The sequence below is a fragment of the Heteronotia binoei genome, chromosome 10 (genome assembly GCF_032191835.1).
Source record: "Heteronotia binoei isolate CCM8104 ecotype False Entrance Well chromosome 10, APGP_CSIRO_Hbin_v1, whole genome shotgun sequence".
Lineage (NCBI taxonomy): Eukaryota > Metazoa > Chordata > Lepidosauria > Squamata > Gekkonidae > Heteronotia > Heteronotia binoei.
The window spans coordinates 91540455-91555370 of NC_083232.1; the positions used below are offsets into that span (position 1 = coordinate 91540455).

Here is a 14916-nt window from a genome sequence, read left to right on the forward strand (position 1 = left end):
CCGTTTCTGGGCTATCAGACAGCCCCTGCTGAAGCGGCAGGATCTCAGCAGCGGTGGGTGATTGCCCATTCACACTGCTAGCCCGGCTCAAACACGGACCCAATGCGGAAAAGAGTTGTCTCTTTAAAAAGGCCCCTGTGTGTGTGCACCATCGGACAAGCGCACCTCGAAGAGGGGTGAGGGGGGGGGAATCCTGACCTTGTCCGAAACGGCTCAGGATGATCACACAGCTCTTCCGCTTATGAGTCGCCGTGGGGCATTCAGACAGCGGCCGATTATGCGACCTACATCCCATTCGAGGGGATGATACCGGAAAAATCCAGGTCGTTTTTTGATGCGGATAGGAGGCGTCTAGAGACAGGGGGAGAGAGGGTGCGGATCGGAGGGCAGATGTGCTTGTGTGATCGTGCACTTTTTAATCCGAATGGGAGGCGGGGCTAGGGCGGGGCAAATCTCCGGTGTGAAACCACCCTCAGTGTCTCAGAGAAGTTTGCAATCTCCTTCCCTTTCTCTCCCAGCAACAGACACCCTGTGAGGTAGGTGGGGTTGAGAGAGCTCTCAGAGAGAACAGAGAGCTTCTCAGAGAGAACAGCTCTGAGAGAAATGGGACTGAACCAAGGTCACCCAGCAGCTGAAAGTGGAGGAGTGGGGAATCAAACCCAGTTCTCCAGATAAGAGTCCTCCGCTCTTAACCACTACACCGAACTGGCTCTCCAGCTATGTGCACATGTACTGACTTAGCCCATTCTCCTGAAGTTTTATCAGGTACAATCACAAATCCACCTCCCCTCCCCTTTCTTCTTATAGCAATTAAGTTTCCTGTGTGTTTTTACAAGTGTCTACACATTTCACAGGAGCTTATTTGCTTTGATGCATTAAAAACAATTCATCCTCAGCATCTGTCACTCCATCATACCCACAGACATTATAGAATCCCAAAATCCCAGTTTCCCCTTCTACTACCGTGCGACACTGAACTGTCATAACATGTCAGAGAGAATGCACCTGCCACACTCAGTTACAAAGACTTCTCCCTGGTTTCCAGGCAGATAACTACTAAAACTGTCAAGAGAAGATCCCCATGGCGGAAACACTGAACATCCCGACTGTTCCGCCCACCGGAAGAAACAAAGAGATACCAAAGCAGACAAAAGCTCTTTGCCTTTCCCCCCAGTTCTCAAAGTCACATTTCTTGTGGAAAGCAAGAGCTGCCCCTTACTAATCAGTGCTGGCCAGAATTTGTTGTTGTTGTCATTAGGTTGCACAGTTGAGTCTGACTCTTTGCGACCCCATGGACCAAGTCATGCCAGGCCCTCCTGTCTTCCACCATCCTCTGAAGTCCACTCATTCACACTAGTTATATCAGGAACGCTGTCCAGCCATCTCATCTTTTGCTGTCCCCTTCCTCTTTTGCCTTCTGTCTTTCCCAGAATCAAGGTCTTCTCCAGTGAGTGCCGGAGTACTCTGACAAACGGGCCAAATGCGGCCAGAGCTCACCCACCAAATCAGAGCTAGGCAGACCCTCTTAACACCACGACTTTTCTGAGTCTGATTTAGGAGGCAATCGCTAACCATAGTTGCCAAATCCATCATCACAGCAAACCATGGCTGTTCAAAGGAAGCAGGGAGGGACAGAGAGAGGGAGGGTTGAATCCCAGGGATATGCTCTGCTAGTGGAGCGAAAGACACCATCTTCTGTGAAAGGAGCACCTTCCGACAAGGGAAGGCTCCTTCCACCAGCAGTATGCACTTCCGCTAGCGGAACTGAACTACACAACCACTGTCTCCCTCGCTCCCATCACCACTTTTTTAAAAACTCTCACCCCCTTTGAGTTGGGTTAGGCTGAGCGATGGATCCCGTAAGCTCCGTAACTGAGTTTAGATTTGAATTCACGTCTTCCCAGCCCAAATCCCACAATCCTCCCTTTGCACCCCACTGGCTCCCCTGCTCTACAAATGATCCTGGTCAGGGGTGGAATTCTAGCAGGAGCTCCTTTGCATAATAGGCCACGCCCCCCTGATGGAGCCAATCCTCCAAGAGCTTACAAGGCTCTTTTTTGTAAGCTCTTGGAGGACTGGCTACATCAGGGGTGTGTGGCCTAATATTCAAAGGAGCTCCTGCTAGAATTCTACCCTTGCTCCTGGTATAGACAAAGATGTCTTGGGGCTTTCATATCTAGTTCAGCAATTTTCTGGATCCTTTTAAGCACCCTTAAGCATTAGAAAAAAGAAGAAAGTGCTTACCTTTGATTCACATTTCTTGTGGCAGGCATATTTGCAAACTAAAACAGAAAGAGAAATAATAAATTTTAAGGAAGGAAATGTGGCAATCCACTCCCCCCAGTCCTCCTTCTGCACCCAAGTCAAATTCTATTCCCTTGAACATATCACTGTCACGTCGGTAATATTCTTAATACAAATGAATCTTACCTTTTCCTTTGGCATTTTTATTCATAACAGTATTTTGGATAGCCTTATCCTATCGCACCTTCTCTGGTTCTACTATTTAATTGCTAATCTACTATTGTTAATCTGCTATTGAATTGTTAATCTACTACTGAATTGCTAATCTGCTACTGAATTGTTAATCTACTACTGAATTCTTAACCTGCTCCTGAATTGTTAATCTCAACTATTTTGCCAGAGAATCTGCGAACCTGCAGATTTTAAGCAAAGCGGCTAACGTTTGCTGGCATCAGGGAGGAATGAAGCAAAGACAGATGCCTCGCCTGCCCACCGCACTTAAAACACCTCCCTAATCTGCTTGTCAGTTTTCCTAAAGACTAAATGAGTCACGAGTCCTTCCTGGCTCTCAAGTGACCATGACTGGTGTATGACCAAGTCTCAATCCAAAACTAAAATTGCTTTCGCAACACCCAGGGCATTAAGCAAGCAGTTAGAAAACACACTCTGTGCAATTCCATCGCAGATAAGGAAAAGGGATGACTCAATCGACCAAACCCTTGGCTTAAAGTTTATTTTTAAACCCAAAAAAGGATACCCCGTTACCTATAAATGCACTCACAAAGCGATACTAGAATATATGGCAGATTGTACCAAGAAACTGCGAAGTCGCACAGCCTAAGATTTCTAGCCCCCACAAAACAGAATGACCTCCTGGTGTACAGCAGCATTAGAGTAGGGGTTCCCAACCACCGGGCCACGGACTGGTACCAATTTGTGGCCTGCTAGCAACCAGGCCATGGAGCAAGGCAGAGACACTGCACCACCCCCGCCCACCCAGGACCCAGACTGACGAAAGAGACAGTGTGGTCTTGCAGGCAAAGCAGTCTCAGAGAGAGGCCACGCGGGCTCTTTCGTCTGCCTGGGTCAGAAGAAAGGGCAGCACTGCTGAGGCCCTGGCCGACCCCTCATTTTAACCCCCCACTGATCAGCTTGTCGTCTCCAATGGTCCGTCTGAATTCAATCAATGACATAAGAATGGACACGTTAGATCCAACAGTTAGCGCATTTGGCTTCTAACGCTTATAGATCTGTATGTTGGAGAGGTTGTTTGGGAAAGGGTGCTATTTCCATATGAGGCTTGTTGTTGTTGTTGAGTCACACAATGGAGTCCGACTCTTTGCGACCCCGTGCACCAAGTCACACCAGACGCTCCTGTCTTCCAGCATCCTCCAAAGTCTGCTCAAATTCGTGTTAGTTACATCAGTAACACTGTCCAGCCATCTCATCTTTTGCCGTCCCCTTTTTCTTTTGCCTTCTGTCTTTCCAGGGAGTGCTCCTTTCTCATTTGGTGGCCAAAGTATTTGAGCTCCAGCTTCAGCATCTGACCTTCGAGGGAACAGTCAGGGTTGATTTCCCTTAGGATTGACTGATTGGATCTTCTTGCAGTCCAAGGGACTCTCAAGAGTCTTCTCCAGCACCACAGCTCAAAATACGTGGCAGACAGGCCCAATAATTTCTTTATTTTGGATTTTATTATGGAGGTTATTATGGAGATTTATTAAATTACAAATGTCAGGATTCCATTATCTGATAAGATTTGTCTCTTCAATGCTTGGGATGATTTTGAGATTCCTATTTGAAAGAAGGAGTTAATTTCTCTGCTGCTTAACGCAGCTAAATTCACTATAGACCTTACACTGGAAATTAAAGTCATGTCCTTCCATAGAAGTTTGGTTGAATAAATGTTGGGAGTATTTTATTTTAGATAAAATCACTTATAACTTGCATGGGAGGAAGTCTTTCAAACAGAAGTTTAATATATTAGTAAAGTGGTTCCCTTTTCTGGGTTATTTCTCGCATGGAAATTTTGGTTCAAACGAGCAACATTTTCTGGTTTGGCATTAGTTTGCGCTACCTGATTACTATTTGTAATCTGGGCTTAGGGTTTTTTTTGTGACTGGGTGGGTTTGATCTTGTCTGCATAATTCTGTATATGATTCTGTGTGTCACTCTGTATTTTGAAATAAACGTGTTTGAAATTTTTTAAAAAAATGGGAGGGGGAGGCAGATTGGCAGCAGAAACAGCCACTGTATCCCCCCCCCCCATTTAAACACCCCCACCGGGGCAGAGACGGGAGGGGGGGCAGCCTGGGGCAGTAAAAAACCCAGCACTGCCCCCTCCACATCGGCCCATGAAAAAATTGTCTTCCATGAAACCAGTCCCTGGTGCCAAAAAGGCTGGGAGCCACTGCATCAGAGGACTATAGGAAATGGAGGAGGTTCTACACACAACAACAACAACAATATTGCTGGAGAGCCAGTTTGGTGTAGTGGTTAAGTGTGCGGACTCTTATCTGGGAGAACCGGGTTTGATTCCCCACTCCTCCACTTGCACCTGCTGGAATGGCCTTGGGTCAGCCATAGCTCTGGCAGAGGTTGTCCTTGAAAGGGCAGCTGCTGGGAGAGCCCTTTCCGGCCCCACCCACCTCACAGGGTGTCTGTTGTGGGGGAGGAAGGTAAAGGAGATTGTGAGCCGCTCTAAGACTCTTCGGAGTGGAGGGCGGGATATAAATTCAATATCTTCATCTACCTCACAGGGTGTCTGTTGTGGGGGGAGGAAGGGAAAGGAGATTGTGAGCCGCTCTGAGACTCTTCGGAGTGGAGGGTGGGATATAAATCCAATATCTTCATCTTCTTCTTCTTTATACCCCACCCTCCCCGCCGAAGCAGGCTCAGGGAGGCTTACAAAACATGATATAAATTATCGAGGTATAACAATGAAACAAAATAATACAATCAATAAACAGAGCAATATAAATTATACAATATATAAGTTAACATTAAAATCATTAATCTAAAAACAGTATAATGGGGCTACAGTCGCAATACACACCAAATGGCTTGATGTTAATTCCAGGTTCACCTTAAAAGGCTAGTTGGAAGAGGGCGGTTTTGCAAGCCCTACGGAACTGATTAAGATACAACGGCTGAGTACAGACGGGCAGCTTCGTGCACACTGGAGACATCCCAAACTGTGCCGCCCCAAACTGGAACAGCCAAATCCCAACCAGACGCTCCCCTACACTGCGTCTGTATAATGCACGGAGGTGTTTAGGCGTGTTCCCACGGTTGTTGCGCACCATCCCCTTAGCGCGGTTAGGGTTTCTTTTTTTCCCTTTTCATTTCAGTAGCCATGCGCTCATGCACCCACACTCCCGGCAGTTTTTAAATAAAAGAATACCGGTAAGCGCTTAGAGCAGATTGGTGGGTTGATGCTGCCAACCCACCTTGCTTGCGCACGCCCATGTTCAGACGCCCGGAAAGACGGATGGAGCGGGGCAGAAGAATTTGCTACCACTTCCCAAGGGCTACCTATTTGATCCGTCTCAGAGACGTCGGAGAACGGGGTGAGGGTGAGAGCGGGACTGGGGGCAGCTGTGCCTGTCTGACCTTGCTTTTTAAATCCGCCTGCGGGGCCATGCCTATGTCGGCTCAAACTGGCCGTCTGACTTCAGCCAATGACACAAGAATAGACATGTTAGATCAGGGGTGTCAAACACGTGGCCTGGGGGCCAAATCAGGCCCTCGGAGAGCTCCTGTCAGACCCCCAAGCAACTGGCTCCTGTCTGCTTCCTTCTCCCTCTCTCTTGCTTCCGTCTGCGTCTCAGCTTGCTTGCTCAATTGCACAGGAGCTAAAGAGCAAAACCTCAATTTTCTCCATTGGCTGAGGCTCCTCCCCCTCCTGGTCCCCTGGGGAGGAAGGGAAAAAGCCAGAGCTTCCTTTGCCCACTTCGCTGGATCCCATGGGAGAAATACAAAGAAAGCACTGTTAAGACCAACAAATGCTAATGCTTTATGGGATTTTTAAAAAAATTGTTAGTCGTGTTTGTCTGTGTCCTTTAAAAAAAGTTTATATCTCTGCTACCTAATCTTAAATAGGTACACACATGGCCCGGCCCGACATAGCCTGGCCCGGTCCGACAAGTTCTCCTGTATGCCAGATATGGCCCTCATAACAAATGAGTTTGACACCCCTGAGTTAGATCAAACTAAGGTGTGAGTCATAAAGGTGGCAGCTATCTCCAGCCATCTGTTCCCAAGAGCTGTTATTCAGAGGTACACTGCAGCTGTCCACGGAGAATTGATTTAGCATGAAGAGCCCCTAGCGGTTGCACGTGCCATACTACAAGTTCCGGTCTGCTGAGTGGACTGAATCGCCTGGACTAGAAGGAAGGGAGGTCTGAGACACACCCTGAGTTCCTTAGTAGAAAGAAAACAAACTGAAGATGAGAGCCAGTTTGGTGTAGCGGCTAAGTGTGCGGACTCTTATCTGGGAGAACAGGGTTTGATTCCCCACTCCTCCACTTGCAGCTGCTGGAATGGCCTTGGGTCAGCCATAGCTCTCGCGGGGCTGTCCTTGAAAGGGTAGCTTCTGGGAGAGCCCTCTCAGCCCCACTTCTACCTCACCGGGTGTCTGTTGTGGGGGGAGGAAGGTAAAGGAGCTTGTGACCGCTCTGAGACTCTGAGATTCAGAATGCAGGATGGGATATAAATCCAATATTTCCTTCCTTCCTTCCTTCCTTCCTTCCTTCCTTCCTTCCTTCCTTCCTTCCTTCCTTCCTTCCTTCCTTCCTTCCTTCCTTCCTTCCTTCCTTCCTTCTATTCCACCACTTGGGAAATTTCATTTCATTCAGCAAAAACAGTGTAAAATCCAACTAAAATTGTGTTGTCTACAAAATATATATGAAGTGTTAAATATGATTAGGCATTAAAAATTCAGGCCAAAGTTGAGAGAGAGAGAGAGAGATGTTTGCTTGTTTCCAGGGTGATGCATTAGTTTAGAAATATTTCCAGAGCACATTCCTTAGCTCATCAAAACCACAGAGATATAAATAATATTACTTGCATTTGCTGCTATTGCACCGTTTCCAAAACTTCTGCTTTGGCACATGAAAAGATGGGGGAGGGGGCATCAGATTGCCTGGTGTCACCGTGCCACAAGCCCAATCAGGATCCGACTCTTGTGGCGACTGTGAAAAGGCCAAGCTCTTCTCTAAAACGGCATCAGCAGCCACAGGTTGGACCTGTGGCCACTCTAATGTCTAATTCGGCCCTAAGGTACATTCTCTTTTGAGTCAGAAGAGCTTCTCTGTCACAGTTTCATCCCTCCTTTCCTCTGAATAAAGCCTGAGTCCGGTTGTACCTTTCAGACCAACAAAGTTTAATACTGGGTATAAGCTTTCATGCGCACGCATACAAAAACCGATAAAAGCACCAGTTGTTTCCGACTCTGGGGTGACATCACATCATGACGTTTTCACGGCAGACTTTTTACGGGGTGGTTTGCCATTGCCTTCCCCAGTCATCTACGCTTTCCCCCCAGCAAGCACTCACTGGAGAAGACCCTGATGCTAGGAAAGACAGAAGGCAAAAGAAGAAGGGGACGGCAAAAGATGAGACGGCTGGACAGCGTTACTGATGTAACTAACATGAATTTGAGCAGACTTCAGAGGATGGTGGAAGACAGGCGGGCCTGGCGTGACTTGGTCCATGGGGTCGCAAAGAGTCAGACTCGACTGTGCGACTGAACAACAACAATGTATGTATGTATGTATTGTTTGATTTATACCCCATTTATTTATATCCCACCGTTCCATAATAGCCATCCCTGATGAAAAAAAAAAGACTGTTTCAGTGGGACTTAAACAGCACTATTATCTGTGCCCATCGCGTGCGCTTTCCTGCCTTCTTTGGTTTTGCATATTCCAAGTCCTATTGTCCCTATGCGGATTTTCTGACCACCCCAGCCTACAGAAGGGCCTTCTTTTTAGCCACGTTTAATGTGCTCCCTACTGCTGTTCTTAGTGGGCGCTACATGAGAAAGCCCTATTCTGAGAGTTTATGTGATTGTGGATCTGGCTCTGTTTGCCAAAGGTATAACTACTTAAGAAAGCAGTTTATTGACCCACTGATTTCTGATATCGATCTGCTTGTGGCAAATAAGCTCCAACTTTTGCTTGGTGGCTTTGATCTAACCATCACGGTTTCAGTTGTAAAATTTCTTCTGGGAATGTTTAGATTTAAGAGACAAGAGGAGGATTTTAAGAAAATGGGAAATGATGTTTTTTGTTGTGCACTTTGCTGATTCTAAATGTTTATTTTGTAAATTCTGTAACATCTATATTAATGATGGGGGGTGTTTTTTTTTATTTAATTGCCATTTGCTTATGACCAAACGGTCTGTGAGCAAGAAACATAAGAACATAAGAGAAGCCATGTTGGATCAGGCCAACGGCCCATCCAGTCCAACACTCTGTGTCACATAAGAACATAAGAGAAGCCATGTTGGATCAGGCCAACGGCCCATCCAGTCCAACACTCTGTGTCACATAAGAACATAAGAGAAGCCATGTTGGATCAGGCCAACGGCCCATCCAGTCCAACACTCTGTGTCACATAAGAACATAAGAGAAGCCATGTTGGATCAGGCCAACGGCCCATCCAGTCCAACACTCTGTGTCACATAAGAACATAAGAGAAGCCATGTTGGATCAGGCCAACGGCCCATCCAGTCCAACACTCTGTGTCACAGAAGAACATAAGAGAAGCCATATTGGATCAGGCCAACGGCCCATCCATTCTAACACTCTTTATCACACAGTGGCCAATATACACACACACACACACACACACACACACTCTGGCTAATAGCCACTGATGGACCTCCATATTTTTATCTAACCCCTCTTGAAGCTGGCTATGCCTGTAGCCGCCACCACCTCCTGTGGCAGTGAATTCCACACGTTAATCACCCTTTGTGTGAAGAAGTACTTCCTTTTATCCGTTCTAACCTGACTGCTCAGCAATTTCATCAAATGCCCACGAGTTCTTGTATTGTGAGAAAGGGAGAGAAGTACTTCTTTCTCTTTCTCCATCCCATGCATAATCTTGTAAACCTCTATCATGTCGCCCCGCAGTCGACGTTTCTCCAAGCTAAAGAGCCCCAAGTGTTTTAACCTTCCTTCATAGGGAAAGTGTTCCAGCCCTTCAATCATTCCAGTTGCCCTTTTCTGCACTTTTTCCATATATAATGATGAATAGCCAAGGCAGCATCAAATGTTCACTGGCTGTTGAGTGCCAAAAACAAATTTTAAAAATGAACAGAGGAAGAATATTTGGTTCTTTTCATCAGATTCCCGCTGCCACAGCTCTCTGCAGGCGCTGGGGAAAGCTAGCTAGGTGACAAGCTTTAGAAGGTTCTTCAGACAAGCATAGGTCTGGCCACGGCAAAAGCACAGCTATTCATTCAGTGTGGCAATGTCCAATGTGCAGAGCTCAGCAGAAAAGACCCACTGAGAGAGTTATTTTCAACTGATATATTGTCAAGCATATCCCTCCAAGAATGAGAGAGTATTTCAATCCTAAATTACTGTCGCATTGCTTTTGTAAGGTCCTACAAGTGCATCTTCCATTGGCAGTGGGTTGAAGAATCAACAGGTCTAACAACACGCCGAACGAGCAAGTTTTACACAACCCCCCACAAACGACCACTTTTCTTCTTGCCAGCCCATACAGTTCTTCAGCCCTTTTCTCTCTCGCACACTTAAATTTCTCCAAAGTCTATAGGCTGAAATTCTAGGTACACTTTCTGCTGGCATTGACAGTGTACACAGAGGAACAAACGCAGAGAAACATCGTACAATCTCCACCAATGCTCAGCCCTTCACCAAACTATTAGCAGAGGTGGCCACATTTGCTTAACGTAAGAGCCACATAGAATAAACAGCAGATGTTTGAGGGAAGGGAGGGAGGGAGGAGGAGGTGGAAAGAAAGCAACTTTAAATGCCTTCTCCAAGCTGCCAGCTGGTTTGGCTTGGAGAAGCAATTTAAATAGATAAATGCCTTCTCCAAGTTTGCCAACAGGGTTGTGGGGGCTCCGAGAGCCACACGATATGCGTGAAAGAGCCACAGTTTTGCCACCCCAGCTTTATACTCATGGTTTAATCCCAAACATGACTTCTGCAAGAGTTCCTCTTACAAAACCCAACCTTTCGGTCCTTCAACCCAACACACCCCAGAGACATTCAAAGCACATTCGACAACAGCAGCATCTTTGGTAGCAATCAGCTTAGTACGATGTTTACAGGAGAAAGAAAACCGCATGAAAAGAATGCAGGACTTACAGTCAAAAGTCGTCAATAAGCATTCTTTACCGAGCGTTGACATCCTTCAAAACAAATCGCTGACAACGCACCATTCACTTCTTCGCAAGACGAAGGCCTGAACTAGTCTCCATTCACTCATAGTAGCATGCACTCAAAAAAAAATCACAGTTAATATATCTCTGACTGAGATAAACCTGTTCGAAGTATTCCAGCAGTTTTAATCAACGTCCGCTGTCAGAAAGGCGGCTCGGAGTGCAATAGCTGAGGGGCCGCATTCCACACATCCAACTCTCTGGTCACGTCACTCAGACCTTCCCAAATCTGTGTTTTAAAAATGCTGGCACAAGTTCCCAGAACAACCGTCCCATCTCTCGCTTGCCAGCACGGGAAGCAAAAGGAAAGCCATATTTAGTCAAGTTACAGTACCGCAAAAGAAAATCCTTTAAAAGAAAAACTTGCGGAGCTCTCCAATCAGATGTGCATTGACTCTTTTCAGGGACATGTCTGAAACACTTTACAGGAATTTTTTTTTGGGGGGGGGGCGATAAAAATGAACGAGCAAGAAGAAAAGGCTACCACAGAGGATGAAAAACTGCTAAGCTGTTAACATGCGCTGAAGAAGATTCAGGCGCTGGGCTGAAGCAACAGCAAAAAAAGTTTGAGTTCAGAGGCACCTTTAAGACCAATAAAGTTTAATTCTGGGTGTGCATGCACACAAAAGTTTATACGCAGAATTAAATCTTGTCAGTTTGAAAAGGTTCCGCTGGACTCAATCTCTGCTCAAGAAAATCTGGTCATTTTAATTTTCTTGGCCTCTGCATAAAGCTGTTTTTTAATTGCTCTTGCAAAGCACTATACTGGGGGGGGGGGAATAAACACCATTTTTGATAACAGCAAATTTTTAAAATATACAACGGGTTTGCATTGTTCTTTCAACGCTTTATTGCAGGGGTGTCAAACTCATTTGTTATGAGGGCCAGATCTGCCATAAATGAGACCTTGTGGGGCCGGGCCATGTCAAGCTGGGCCATGTTGGTCCGGGCCATGGGTGTACCTATTTAAGATTATGTAGCAGAGATATGTACTTTATAAAGGAAAAAGACAATTAAAGATTTTTTTTTAACTTAAAACATGTTTAAAACATTAGCACTCGTTGATCTTAAAGGTGCTTTCTTTGTATCTCTCTCATGGGATCCAGGGAACTGGGCAAAGGCAGCTCTGGCTCGTTCCTTCCTTTCCTAGGGGATTAGGAGGAGGCGTCTCAGACAATGGAGACAATAGAGGTTTTTCTCTGTAGCTCCTGTGCAATGGAGCAAGCCTGGCAAAGCAAGCTGTGATGGAGAAGGAAGCAGATGACAGCCCGTTGCTCGGGGGCCTGATAGGAGCCCTCTGGGGGCCTGATTCTGCCCCCGGGCCGCATGTTTGACACCCCTGCTTTATTGTATAATCATACTTGTGTGACAATATCACACAAATTTACTTTTTCCCAAAAACGTACCCTTCTCGTTTGCTTTGTGAAAGCGTTCTACCATGTAATTCTGCCACATCCTTCTTAATCATATGAGGAAACACAAGAATGGGTTTGCTTCCCACCACTACCCACCACCAAAGAGGCAGGGCTTTTTTTTGCAGCAGGAACTCCTTTGCATATTAGGCCACACACCCCTGATGTAGCCAGGCCTTCCGAAAACTTACAGGGCCCTTCTTACTGCAAGCTCTTGGAGGACTGGCTACATCAGGGGGTGTGGCCTAATATGCAAAGGAGGTCCTGCTGCAAAAAAAAGTCCTTCATGCAGGAATGATTTTTTTTAAAAAAATAATAAAGGGGAAATTAGACCCCACAGCTAGGGTTGCCAGCTCCAGGTTGGGAAATACCTGGAGATTTGGGGGGGTGGGGCACGAGGAAGGTGGGGTTTGGGGAGGGGAGAATTTCAGTGGAGCATGATGCCATAAAATTCATCTTCCAGAGAGGCCGTTTGCTCCAGGTGAACTGATCTCTGTCAACTGGAGATTGGTTGTGATGGTGAGAGATCTCCAGACATCACCTGGAGGTTGACAACCCTACCCCACACAGAAAGTGTGGCTGTCATCCAAACAGGCAATCGCATACATAACCCCTCCACATCCGAGATACAATGTCATGATTTCACAACACCCAGCTCTTCCCTACTCACATCCACCGACCGGGGCCGCCATTTTTGACAGAAATCATCATCCCCGTACTCTAAAATCTAGCTTGCCTGACAGAAGGTTAAGAAAGGATGAAGAGAGATCATTTAAACAAGAGATGGTGAAAAGTGGTTTCAGAGGACAGCCCAGCATCTGACAGCCCGTGTCCAGCCACAGAGAAGACAACTAACAAGGCCTATGGTTCAGATCCCAACTTATCGTGAACTCACTGAGGAGGCCTTGAGGCAATTCATCGTCTTTCAGTTTCAAGTCCTGTTTTCTCTTTACTTTAGTAGATACCGGTCCTGTCTTCATTACTGAGTTATTGGTGCATGTATAGGGCTATTGTAAAGAAAAATAAGGATGCTGGGTCCCTTCAGTAAAGCAAACACACATAGAGTTTGGCCTGCTGGCTACCAGGTTTTGATTGGCTTCAGAGATCACATTTAGCTCCTTCAAGAGAAGTTCAATGCCAGCAGGAAGAAGATGGCCAAAATATACGCCACTCACACCTTTCAGAACCTAGAGAGACTGGGCATTTTCTAAAGAACCATAAAGGACTTCCAGCTGGTCAGCTACTCTAGGGTACTTTTGATGTTACATGGTGTCTTCTGGAATAAATCTTGGCGAGCACGGATGCTCACAGACTCGTTTTATCCCCAAACTTTCACGCTGTGTTCTGAGGATATCAGGAGCTGCCTGGAACCCCATGAGTGGTCCCTCATTTCCCCATGTCAGCTTGGTCACCAATACTGATCTTTCCCTTAAATGCACATCCACATGGGAAGCGATATTCTAGGTCAGGGTCCCCAACAAGGCAACACGTTTTCTGCAGGGGTTTCCCAGTGCGCTGACCCCCCCCCCCACACACACACACCTGTTTTTAGGAAGTGAGTGGGGCCAGGTAGGCTCTTGGCCCGCAAGTCTTCTGATTAACTACTAGAAATCCGATTGGCTGTGCAGACTTTTTATTAACATGTTGCTATGACCCATGGCGCAGAGTGGTAAAGCTGCTGAGTGCTCGTGACCTGAGTTCGATCCCAGCGAAAGCTGGTTCAGGTAGCCAGCTCCAGGCTGACTCAGCCTTCCATCCTTCCCAGGTTGGTAAAATGAGACCCCAGCTTGCTGAGGGGAAAGTGTAGATGACAGGGGAAGGCAATGGCAAACCACCCCGTAAAAAGTCTGCTGTGAAAACGTTGTGAAAGCAACGTCACCCAGAGTCGAAAATGACTAGTGCTTACACAGGGGACTACCTACCTTTTTTTTTTTTCCTTTACCTTTGACAGCAGTTACTGCCACAACACAAAGATTTACAATGTACTACTGAAGTTAGGCTTCAGCCATTTTGTGGCAGCCATTTTGTCGCTATGCCTGCCATGCTGTCTCAGAATTCCAAATGTACCTCTGAAGGCTCAAAAAGGTTGGGGACCCCTGTTTTAAGTTATATTCTCAGTCACGATGCAGAAGCCCAGTGGGTCTGGTCAGCACTTCACATGAATTGACCATTGTACGCAGATCTGGGCTTACCTCTGGATTCTTGGCTAAACATATGGAGCAGAGGTCCATCAGTGGCCATAAGCCACAGCGTATTGTTGGAACTCTGTCTGGGGCAGTGATGCTCTGTATTCTTGGTGCTTTGAGGCGGAAGCACAGTGGGAGGGCTTCTAGTGTCCTGGCCCCACTGGTGGACCTCCTGATGGCACCTGGTTTTCTTGGCCACTGTGTGATACAGAGTGTTGGACTGAATGGGCCACTGGCCTGATCCAACATGGCTTCTCTTATGGTCCTATATTCTTCTACAGGGGTTCCTCTTCTCAGGAGACAAACTGATATAGAAAGGGTTCCCCAAAGACAAAAATCTGAAAATTATTCTCACCAACTAAAGGTAAAAAAGGTCAAGGTAGTCCCCCTGTGCAAGCACCAGTCGTTTCCAACTCTGGGGTGACGTTACTTTCACAATGTTTCCACGGCAGACTTTTTATGGAGTGGTTTGCCCTTGCCTTCCACAGTCCTCTACACTTCCCCCCCCCCCAGCAAGCTGGGGACTCATTTTACCGACCTCGGAAGGATGGAAGGCTGAGTCAACCTGGAGCCGGCTACCTGAACCAGCTTCCACTGGGATTGAACTCAGCAGAGGGCTCCAACTGCAGTACTGCAGCTTTACCACTCTGCGCCA

The 14916-nt window shown here is 46.7% G+C and overlaps 1 protein-coding gene across 1 annotated transcript in view; it reads right to left on the reverse strand.

Moving 5' to 3' along the window:
* TNS3 (tensin 3) overlaps positions 1-14916 on the reverse strand; it is a 298608-nt gene that overhangs the window by 255696 nt on the left and 27996 nt on the right. The window contains exon 3 of the mRNA XM_060247769.1: positions 2245-2282. The gene's annotated coding sequence lies outside the window, so the exon portion shown is untranslated. The remainder of the gene's footprint in view (positions 1-2244; positions 2283-14916) is intronic.